Source organism: Cornus florida, unplaced genomic scaffold, assembly GCF_030987335.1.
Source record: "Cornus florida cultivar Cherokee Brave unplaced genomic scaffold, ASM3098733v1 CherokeeBrave_3.0.0_Hap2_Chr03, whole genome shotgun sequence".
Classification (NCBI taxonomy): domain Eukaryota; kingdom Viridiplantae; phylum Streptophyta; class Magnoliopsida; order Cornales; family Cornaceae; genus Cornus; species Cornus florida.
The window spans coordinates 24,220,899-24,233,364 of record NW_026775573.1 but is presented as its reverse complement, the minus strand read 5'-3'; positions in this window follow the sequence as shown (position 1 = coordinate 24,233,364).

Genomic DNA, 12,466 nt, shown 5'->3' with positions numbered 1-12,466 from the left:
TATCTATGCAGACTTTGTTCAGAATGATGGCTATGCAGAAGCAGGTTGAAATGGGGAACGCCAGGGGTCGTAAGTTTTCTGATAGCCTGGAGGTGGCCAATAAGGAAAACGACCTTCTCGCCAGCAAGAATATCGAGGTATTGGCTCGGCTTGAAAAAACCGAACAAGAAAAAGATGTCTTGAAGAAAGAAAACGACTCTCTTCAGGATGAGAAGGATGCCCTCCAACTTGAAAAGAGTGTCTGGCAGACTGAGCGTGATTCAATCAGAGACGAAAAGGCAGAGCTCCAGCGCCTTCTGGCTGATGAACAGTCTGCTCGGATGGCTTTTGAGAAGAGAGCTCTGGACGAGCGTACTGCTCTGATTGATACCATCAGCAGAGTGAACGGTGGGATGCTGGCTCTTCATGCTCGGTTCTCAAGGGTCGGCGCTCTTAGATATGCTCAAGGATTCCGAGAAGGTTTCTCCGACCGAGTTCCGGATAAGGGACAGACCAGCTCAACTCCAGATGAGGTCGATAAGGATTTAGGGATTGACCCTCTGGGGGTCTATGTTGACCCAGAACCCACCGAAGCGGAGCACATATTTGATGAGTGCCAGGACATTGCTTCCTCTAGGTTCACTACAGCTCCTCCTACCGCTCTGCCTCTAACCGCTCCTCAATCGTCAACTGTGGTACCTCCCATAGCCACTGTTGACGTTGGCCCCCAGCAGAATGACTCTGTTATTCATCTTGATTCCCCACCTCGTGAGGGTGAGATGGCTGATGGGACCGAGGAGGCGGGTCGGCACAACCAGGAGGCTGTCGGTACTGAGGCAGCTAGCTAGGACTCCTCCGGACTCTTCGATTCCATACTTTTTTGTAACAGTGTGACTTGAATATTTCATTTTTTGTAAACCCAATGCTTATTATGAATGAGATGACAGAACTCTTTTCTCTTTTTCCTTTGTGTTGCGCTCTGTTCAAACCCATTTTTAATATATATATACCTTTTCTCTTTTTTTTTTTTTATATTAACTTTGTCGTGTGCTTGTTTATGGCAAGTGCTTGGAGTTCGGCTTGCGGTGCCAGCTGCCACTTATCGTGCTCAAGTGCCTGGCGCTCGGCTAGAATGCCACTTGCCACTTGGCTTTTCATTTTTTAGCAAGTGTCTGGCGTTCGGCTTATGGTGCCAGCTGCCACTTATCTTACTTAAGTGCCTGGCGCTCGGCTAGAATGCCACTTGCCACTTGGCTTTTCATTTTTTAGCAAGTGTCTGGCGTTCGGCTTATGGTGTCAGCTGCCACTTATCTTGCTTAAGTGCTTGGCGCTCGGCTAGAATGCCACTTGCCACTTGGCTTTTCATTTTTTAGCAAGTGTCTGGCGTTCGGCTTATAGTGCCAGCTGCCACTTATCTTGCTTAAGTGCCTGGCGCTCGGCTAGAATGCCACTTGCCACTTGGCTTTTCATTTTTTAGCAAGTGTCTGGCGTTCGGCTTATAGTGCCAGCTGCCACTTATCTTGGTTAAGTGCCTGGCGCTCGACTAGAATGCCACTTGCCACTTGGCTTTTCATTTATTTTTTTATTTTTAGCAACCCATTGAAGAGGAAAGTTATTTTTATAAATTTCAGGAATTTGCACATTCATACGTACTTGATTGACAACAAACAACACCCAATAAAGCCGAAACTTAGCTTTTATTGGTAGTACCTCTTCAGAGACGTGGCATTCCATGGCTTGCTGACCAACCTTCCCGCCATGGTTTCTAACGTATATGCTCCCTTGCCTATGACTTCTGCAATTCTGTATGGGCCTTCCCAGGGTGGCATCATTTTTTTAACTATCCCCACCTTTCTTTTCAGAACCAGATCGCCAGGGGCAAAATCTCTGTGTTTCACTCTTTTGTTGTAACTATTCGCCAATACTTGCTGGTATGATGCTAACCTTATTGCTGCAGCGTCCCTCCTTTCGTCTATCATATCGAGGTTCAATCTTAACATCTTGTCGTTCTGATCTCGACTCCATGCTAAGCTTCTGATAGTTGGGACCAAGTGCTCAACCAGTATAACCGCCTCGGTACCATATGCTATTGCAAACGGACTCTCTCCAGTCGGCCGCCTTGGGGTGGTTCTGTAAGCCCATAGGACGTTCGGGAGCTCATCCAACCACTTCCCTTTATGGTCCTCCAGCTTCTTCTTAATGCAGGTGAAAATTGTTCTGTTTATAATTTTCGCTTGTCCATTGGCCTGAGGATGACTTACTGCAGCCAACTTCTGATTAATTCCATACTCCTCCAGCAGCTCTCTTACTTGCTTGCTGTCGAGGTTCGTGCCATTATCCATGACTATTGACCTTGGAACGCCGAAACGGCAGATAATATTATTCCAAATAAATCGTCTCACATGAGTCTGAGTCACGCTAGGATATGGTTTTGCTTCCACCCACTTAGTGAAGTAATCCGTGGCCAGTAACACATACTTGTTCTGAGCTCTTGCTGTTGGCAGAGGACCGACCACATCCATCCCCCATTGCGCGAAAGGCCACGGCGAGGCCATTACGTGCAATTCCTCAGGTGGTTGGTGGATCAATGGTCCATATCGTTGGCATTTATCGCACCTTCGAGAGAACTCCTCCGCATCTCTTGACATGTTCGGCCATAAATACCCTTGTGTCATTGCTTTATGCGCTAACGACCTTCCCCCAGAATGATTGCCACACACACCTTCATGAATAGCTCGCAATACCTGCTGTGACTCTGCGGGGGTGACACACTTTAAGTATGGGCCAAAGTGGGATCTTCTGTATAGCTGGTTATGCACGATGGCGTATTTTGCAGCATTCTTTTTGAGTTTCCTAGCTTCATCCCTTTGCATAGGCAAAACATCATTTCGAATATAAGTAATGATGGGGTCAATCCAACTCGGTTCATACGGTATGACGTTGACTTGCCAAGGGTCAGAGTCCAAAGGTTCTTCGAAAATAGATGGCTGGGTTAATATTCCTATTGGAATCACCCTCGCCAATGTTTCACCAGAACTCGAAGCACTACATGCTAACCGGTCCGCATCTGCGTTCTGTTCCCTCGGTAACTGTATGAATTCAATCTTTGCAAAGTCCTTGGCTTTATGCAGAACGGCAGAACGATATGCCCCCATCGTGTCATCCTTGGTCGCGTACTCACCATTTACCTGCCGAACAATCAACTGTGAGTCACTATAAACAGTCAAACTTCTGACCTGTAGCTCTTTGGCCAACTTTTACCCATTCAGCAACGCCTCGTATTCCGCTTCGTTATTGGTGGCTCGGAACTCCAGTCCGAGTGCTTGACTCAAAGAAGTACCCTCTGGGGTTTGCAGTTTAATCCCAATTCCGGCCCCCATCTGGTTAGAGGAGCCATCCACATAAAGTTTCCAAGAGCCGCACCTAAGGTCTTCTTCCGTATCTTCAGAGTCACATTCTAGCAGGAAATCGACTACCGCTTGTCCTTTGACAGCTGTTCTCGGCTCATATGTTATGTCAAATGAAGTTAACTCTATGGCCCACTTTGTCATTCTGCCCGAGAGTTCTGGCTTGTGCATAAGCACTCTGATTGGAAAAGTTGTTAGAACAGCTATAGGGTGGGATTCGAAATAATGCCTCAACTTTCTTTTTGCGTTTACAAGTGCAAGTATCACCCGTTCGGCCTTTGAGTATTTTCGTTCTGCCTCGGTCATTGTTTTACTGACATAAAATACCGGGTGTTGCACGCCTTCCTTGCAACGAATTAGAATGGCACTTGTCGCAACACTAGATACTCCAAGATACAAAAATAACTTTTCTTCTGGATCTGGGGCTGACAGGACTGGTGGATTCTGCATATATTCCTTTAAATGGGTCAATGTTTGTCGTTGCTCATCTCCCCAGACCTGTCTTCCATGACTTCGAATCGTGTCAAAGAACGGCTTGCAGCGGTCTGACAATTTTGAAATGAATCGACTTAATGCAGCTATTCGTCCTATGAGGGCTTGCACCTCTCTGATCGTCTTTGGCTCGGCATTCTTAATCAAAGCCTCTGCTTGAGGGGGGCTAACTTCGATGCCTCTGCGGTTGACCACGTGTCCCAAGAACTGACCGGAACTCACACCAAACGAACACTTGGTTGGATTGAGCCTCATCCCATATCGCCTCAGCACATCAAATATATCTTGCAGATGTTTTAGGTGATCATTCTTCTTCCTACTCTTTACCACCATATCATCAATATAGGCTTCCACAATCTTTCCAATTTGATCCTTGAAAATTTTGCTAACAAGTCTTTGATAAGTTGCTCCCGCGTTCTTTAGTCCGAAAGGCATAACTTTGTAGCAGTATGTCCCTCGCTCGGTTACAAAAGAAGTTTTTTCTTCATCTGCCGGGTCCATAGGGATCTGATTATAACCTGAATAAGCGTCCAGAAAGGTTAAGCGTTCATACCCGGTGGTAGCATCCACCATTTGATCAATCTTTGGCAGCGGGAAGCTATCCTTCGGACAGGCTTTGTTCAAATTGGTGAAATCAATGCATACTCGCCATTTCCCATTCTTCTTCTGCACGACAACAACATTGGACAACCAATCAGGGTAGTGCACTTCTCTGATAAATCCCGCATCAAGCAGCCTATCAACTTCCTCGGCTATGATTTGGTTGCATTCTGGAGCAAATCTTCGTTGCTTTTGTGTTTACTGGTTTGAAATTGGGATTGACATTCAAGGAATGACAGGATACGGAGGGATTAATTCCAGGCATATCTAGGTGACTCCATGCAAATACATCGGCATTGTGAGACAAGAAGTCAGCTAGCTCTTGCCGCTCTTCGCTGGTCAGTCTTATTCCTACTCTGGTAGTTCGTTCTGGCCTGGACTGATCGATCTGCACATCCAGAAGGGGCTCTTCGGTCAAGTCAACTGACTCCTCCACCCTGTTCTGCTTGGGCGGAGGTTCCTGTAATTGCTATCTGGGGCTTGCCGGTCGGACGGGCGCCTTCCCTTTCCCAGCATACTTTAGTGTGACGGAATAACACTCTTTGGCTGTGACCTGATCCCCACGAATGTCTATCACCTTATTTCCATCGGGTCCAAGGCACCTCATGACCTGATGCAAAGTTGAGGGTACTCCTTGGACTCTGTGAATCCATCCTCTTCCCATCAGGAGATTGTACGAGCGGTGAATCTCTACAACCACAAAAGTTTCCATAAGAACTCGTTCTGCAGCTTGAACTTCTACTTCCACCATTCCGACGGGCTCCACCCTCTTGCCATCGAATCCTAACAGGGGATTCCCAGTGGGCTTGAGCCTCTCTGGTTTAATCTCGAGCCGATCAAATGTGTCCCTCGGCATGACATTCGCACTGCTCCCGGGATCGATCAGAACTCTGCGCACCAGGCAGTCCGCCACTGTCAAACTGACTACCAACGGGTCTTCATGGGGGATTTGAACACGCTGCAGGTCCATCCTGTCGAACTTTATCTGTATCGATGTGATCTGCTGGTGTAGAGTATTCACACTGCTGACCCTTTTCTTCATCTGCGCCTGCCGTAGGCGCGCTCGGAGCAGCTCATCTGAATCTTCGCTGGGCTCGGATCGACCGTGGATAGCATTGATTATACGAATTGGTTGTGAATTGTGGGAGCTTTGTTTATGGCTCCTTTTTACTTGTTCCATCGGTCGATTCTGCTCTGTCGCCAAGCCTTGAACATAACTCGCGAACTCCCCTCTAGCTATCAACATCTCCACTTGCCTTCTCAAATTCCTGCATTCATTAGTCTGATGATCGAAATCGGAATGGAAAGCACAATGTTTAGTCTGATCCCTCTGTTCGAGGGGTTGCCTAATTGGCAGTGGTGGATGAAACTTATCTTTGTTCTCCTGATATAGCCTCGCCAGAGTGACCTTCAGCGGAGTGATCAGCTCTTCCTCCCTGGACCTCTTTTCTGCCTTCCAGGAGGTCTGACGCTGCGGCTGAGCCTGCTTCTGCCTAATCTTTGCCTTGGACTTTTCCTCGGTCGACACGAGCGACGCTGTCCGAGCATTGGCTGCCTCCTCTTCTTCTAGGCGCACAAAGCCGTCGGCTCTTTCATTGAGTTCATCCATAGTCATCGGCGTATTCACTACCAGACTGGTATGGAACGGAGTGCCACGTGTCATGGCTAACTTGAAGGCTTGAACCGCTGTAGAAGGGTGGCATTCGATCACCATACTTTTAGTGAGATTAAACCTGGTGAGAAAAGCCTGGAGACGTTCATCTTTGTGCTATCTCATTGTGAATAGGCTTGAGATGTCCTTTGGCGGACGCTTGTTCCCATAGTACTGGCTTATGAACCGATCGCACAGGTCTCGAAAGCTACCAATGGAGCTCCTAGGTAAGTTCTTGAACCAGCTGAGCGCCGGTCCAGCTAGGCTTGTAGGGAAACATTTGCACATTAAAGCGTCGTTTTCCGTATTCAGGGCCATCTTCAACTGGATATGGTACACATGATCGATCGAATCGGTTGTTCCGTCAAACAGAATAAATACTGGCATAGCAAACTTCCTTGGATGCGGGGCGTTCAGGATCTCGTCAGTGAATGGTGAATCAACCGTTCGAGCCGCGGATCGGAGTGCTTCATTCTCTCTTTGGCCCCCAGTGGTAGCTCTGTGAGCTACGATTCTGCTCTCCGAACTGCGATGAGTGATTGTAGCCATGGAGGGCCGATAGGACGGATCGAACGACCATTACTCTATGAGCTCTCTTTGCCAAGGCGACGCAACTTGGCGGCGATCAACCTCTATCACCTCCTCTCGGTTGAACCTTTCCCGATGCGGATCGAAGGTCATGGCTTCATTCTGTCTGATCTGCTCATGTCACGAATCAACGTGAGTCGATCCTTCGTGATCCTCAACTCGATGAGCATTTGGCGGCAAATCATCCATCCTTCTTTAATCACGGTGGAGAGCTGACTGACTGTTCTCGTCCTGCTCGCCTTGATGCGCGATATTAGAGTGAACACCTCCTTCTCCGGCCGGAGGTGGACGCGAAACCGCGGGCATTTGCTGATGTTGCATTCCAGCTTTCAATTCTGCATTCTCTTTTTTGAGAGCCTCGATCAAGTTCATCAACTCCTCAAGCTTTGTTTGCTGGACAGCCTCCATCGGATTGGAGCTTTCACCTATCATTATTCCTGAACGGAGTAAAGGCATTAATCTCAAGTTCGCGAGTAGATCCGAGCTTCGTGAGTGGGAATTTTTCAGATCTGGTTTTGAATTCTCCGAATTATGCTCACGGTTGACGAGATCTGAATTGTCCGAATTCTAAATCTGTCAGATCCTGCCACAATCGAACAACTCGTTGTTGCATAGATCTGAAGCCACTTCTGCCAAAGCTACAGGAACTAAAATTCCTCCAGAGTAGGTCACAATCGCTCAGATCTGGATTCAACTCCCAAAGATCGAGTCTCGATCACTCGAATTGGTCTGAATCCACGCGATATTAATCATTGATCAACCAATCTTCCATGATTCCCACAGACGGCGCCAATTGAAGATACAAGAAATTCCTTCCCCCTTTCTCTCTCTAGAATTCTTGTATTTCAACCAAAAAAATATCTCCCCTCCTCTTTCCATTACTTCTCTTATTTATAGATATTTACAAATGTTGATGGACTGCTGGATCTAAGCCCATTCCTCCATAAGTCCTGGTCATCTTTGATGGGCTTATTCGTGTTCGGCCCATATGGTAGTGTCTTTCTATGGGCCTGACCCATCTGTACGGACCGGATGTCGCGTTTGCAAGTCATATCCGGCCCATGTCATCTCGGGCCTCCTCAACAACTATAAATAAAATTGTCATCATAATCATTTATGCAAAATCTCAACCCATCAGTGTAGAGAGAAAACAATTGTATTAGTTCATACACTTTAATAATTAAACTTTTAATTGAGAAATTTTCTACCTTCAGTATCTGCAATTTAGCAAAGGGAATTGTTCCGTTCAGAACTTGATGTATCCGACAAGCACAGTTATAATTCCCTTCCTTCTCTTTTTTTCCTCTCTCTTCCCGTACGGAAATTCTTCTCTTCTTTTGCTTTTCTCCACCCTTTCTGTTTTCTCTCTCTTTCTCTTACACGAATTTACCCTTTTTTTTTAAAAAAAAAACTATTATATAATTTGTACAATTTGCAGATCCAGAAGGTTTCAAAGGTAAGCTCCAATACCCTCATTAATTTCTTTACACCATGTGTCACTTCAGTGTTCAATTTGTTTTTCTTTTTCGTTACTCATCTGTGCTGGTTACTGACAGCTTCCAAAGGAAGCTTGTAAAACTCATTACATCTAGACATGCAGGTGTAGGTGTGATGTGTTTTAACTTATCCCAGCAGCTTACCCCTACATATGTATGTACTATTTACTTGGTCAAACTACAAAGCTAATGTGATAAGCTTTAAATGAAAAGGTATTATTATAATAATATAAATTAAAGTTATTCTACTAACAATCACACCACTTCTTAGTTTCGGCCAAACACATATAACTTAGTAGACATACCCATTTTTATGCTATTCCCACCAACACAAACGTATCACCAATTCCACTACCATTAGTTATAGTATTACGATTTTCAATTGGGTGTCACTAATAGGCTTGACACAAATTACAAACTTCACAAAATAAACTATTCTATATAATATTCATATATAAATCATATTAAATTAACATTAAATTATGCTGACGAAATTAATTTTTGTATCGGGGTCTTACAAGAGCGCTCTCGCAAAATGTCTAAAGAACTTCCGCTTATAAGCCATACGATTCCTGTTTTTAGAAATTTGGGAGAGAGAATAATCCTTTTTTTTTTTTTCTGTCTCTTCTCTCACCCTTTTCTCTTTCTCTTTATTGAATAACACCCTCAACCACTCTATTTCTTTCTCTCTCTTATTTTGTTAGAGACTATTTGTTCAATGCTTCCTCCTCCTTATTGCTTTCTAGGGAATGCCTTTGTAATGTATACATGATTTTATACGTTTATATTCGATCTGAATTTGATTTACTAGGTGGCTTTACTTTTATTTAGCCTCTAAAAAATCATTCTTCATTGCATAATGATAACTAGTGATCTTGAAAAAAGGAAGCGAACAAAAATTAACATTTCTTTTTTCCCTTTTTCACATTAATTCTCAAAGAATTGAGAGCTCAAAAGCTTATAGCAGCCGATCTTGAAGGATATCAGAGAAAAATAGCTGGCAAAGAAAAACAATAACTAAAAGCAATACAAAAATAGTAACTCTAGCAACCTAACACAAAGAAAAACAAAAGAAGAAAAACCGATTAGCCCTCAAAAATCTGCCATGAACAGAAAAACATATGCAACATATCTTGGAAAACAAATTCAAGAGAGAGAAAGGGACAAATTCTTTTAGAGTTAACCAAGAGAGAGAAAGAGACCGATTGGCTGAGAGTGTTAACCAAGACAGAGAAAGAACGTGGAAAGAAGAGAGAAAAAAAATGATTACTTGTTTCCTTATTCCATAGGATTATTTTTTAATTAATTCTCTCTTCTAAATTCCTAAAAAAGGAATTGTCGCTTATAATAAGGAACTTTTTAGACTTTTTGTGAAAGCGCTCTCGCAATAGTAATACTCTAATTTTTAAATACAAGCTCTTTAAGCTGATTCCTTATTTATTTTCATATTAGCAAAGTTTTATTTTTTTTCATAATAAGCATAATGGAAGAACCAAAAAAAAATTCATTTATAACACAAAGAAAAACAAAAGAAGAAAAACCGAATAGCCCTCAAAAATCTGCAATGAACCGAAAAACATATGCAACATATCTTGGAAAACAAATTCAAGAGAGAGAAATAGACAAATTCTTAGAGTTAACCAAGAGAGAGAAAGAGACAGATTGGTTGAGAGTGTTAACCAAGAGAGTGAAAGAGAAAACGTGGAGAGAAGAGAGAGAAAAAAAAATGATTATTTGTTTCCTTATTGCATAAGATTCTTTCTTACTTAATTCTCTCTTCTAAATTCCTTAAAAAGGAATCATGTGGCTTATAAGTGGAAGCTTTTTAGATTTTTTGTAAAAGCGCTCTCGCAATAATATTGCTCTAATTTTTAAATACAAGCTCTTTAAGTTGATTACTTATTTATTTTCATATTAGCAAAGTTTTGTTTTTTTCATAATAAGCACAATGGAAGAACCAAAAAAAAAAAAATCATTTAAATTAGTTGTTATGTCATTGTCAACTCATTCCAAGTGGGATCTCAAAAACATCATGTAAATTAGTGGTCGTGTCATGCACAACTCATTACAAGTGGAATCACAAATCATAACCAATTCCAATCTCATATAATGGCTTCTTCGTTTTTGATAAACAATTTTTTTTTTTTTTTTTTCCTATTTTAGGTCATCATGTAAGCAGTAAGACATAAAGAATGACAAATAAATTATTTTTAACATTTTTAGCCATATCGTTAACTAATTAAGGGCGTTGTGATTTGGTGATATCTCCTCTAATAAAATAAAATAGTGTGTGTGAGTTTCTCATCAATTAAAAAAAAAAAAAAAACAAAAAAGAATAGAAAAGAAAATACTTTGCTCCACTTGATTGAGAATTTTAGTCCTTTATTTTAGGTTTTGTTTTGATATATAAGATTGATAATATATATATATATATATATATATATATATATATATATATATATATAAGTAGTAATTATTATGGAAATTCTACATAATTTATAAAATAACACAATTACAATAAATTAATTCAACATTAGACAATGAAATAAAATAATAAATAATTCATTACTGAATAATACATTAATAACACTTTGCAATTCTTTCAATAAAATGAATACAACAATATGAACAATATGGATATAAAGATAAATAATGATTTAACAATATAATAATTTTGTAATAGAAAATTAGTATAATAATAGAAATTATGAAATGAAAACAATATTAAAATAGGTAAGAAAGTGATGGCCTGATTGTTGAGGTATGCTTAAACACATTGACCCTAAAACTGATAGTCCTACCATTCGCGCGGGTATTGGCGAAACTAGTCAGCTCCAAGATACAACACAATTAACTCGTAACGGCGTCTACTCCATGTGCACAACCACATAAAGATTAGGTCCAAGTTTATATAAGTCTAGTTGCTTATAAACTCAATAGGTAAAAATACTCTCAACGAATGAAAAATGGATATGTGATAGTCTCATAATAGCCTCACAGCCTTATACATGAAAGTATTAATCTACCCTGATAAATTACCATACGCCTCAACTCTTTTTATGATACTTTATATAGGAAGTATATATAGAGGGAATAAAGATGTTTAAGGTAATATAATGATTGAAATAATATACTCATAAATATTATTTAAATCATATATATAATAATGATTAATATTGTTGAGGTCGAATTTCGCCGCGGTCTAGTACGACACCGTTTCCTGCAAAATAAGGATGGCAAAGTCAAACACCGGTGTGGTGCCGGCCGTTGACCCTCCGACGATCAAGTTAGTAAGGGTTCTCGATAGAGAATTTTAATTGTAATTCGCTTAGTAGGAGTTTTTTTGTGTGTACCTTATTCCCGAGTCGTCTTTGTATTTATAGTCACTTCCCTTATTCTTGATAAGGGAATTTCATCGTCCTTAGCCCATGGAGCCTACCTCGTGGAAATCTTATCCTTGATAAGATTTGAACTTACCCCATGACAAATCCTATTCTAGATACGATTTGTCATCATTCTTATCTAATAGAAATGGTTATCCTTAATAACGAGATATTATCGTCTGAGAGTTGGAGAAATCTGGTGGCCGGTCAATATTTAATTACCTTTTTCGTTAAGTCAAGATAGGCTAGGGTTATTTTTCCCTATCAGTTGCCCCCTATTTCCGGGTACGTGGTGGACCAAGGAAATACTTTCTATATTGCATTTGTTTCCTTTTTACTACAGGCCCCTTCCATATTGTAGTAAGACTCCTTTACAAGAACTTCACTGTTACTTGAAAAAGAATTTTCTTTCCTATAAATAAATAAATATATATTTATTTATTTACCTTCCTTTTCTTTTTGGTCTGAAATCCTCCAAACTGGATCCTAACTGTGAGTTTATTGTGGATCGTTGTAGATACGTAATTGGGTCAAGTTGTCTCTACCGGGTTATCGGTGTAATTCCAAAGTGGTTTCGCTATTTTCGCGATATCCGATACCTCATCATGTTCGTGCAGAAAAATAACTTGAATACTGAATCTCAATCCGAGGACTCAACCTCTGAAAGTGTTAAAGAACTCGATCCTGACTATGCTGATGAATCTGGTGTTGATTACTCCTCAAGACCAAGGACTGCTTTTTCCAAGCAACCTCCTCGTAAAGGAGAATCCTTAATTAAGGATGAGAATTTACAAAATTGTAGAGTTAAATATTCCATTCCTTCATCTATTCGTCTTCACAAACCCAAACCAGAAGATAGATGTTCTTCTA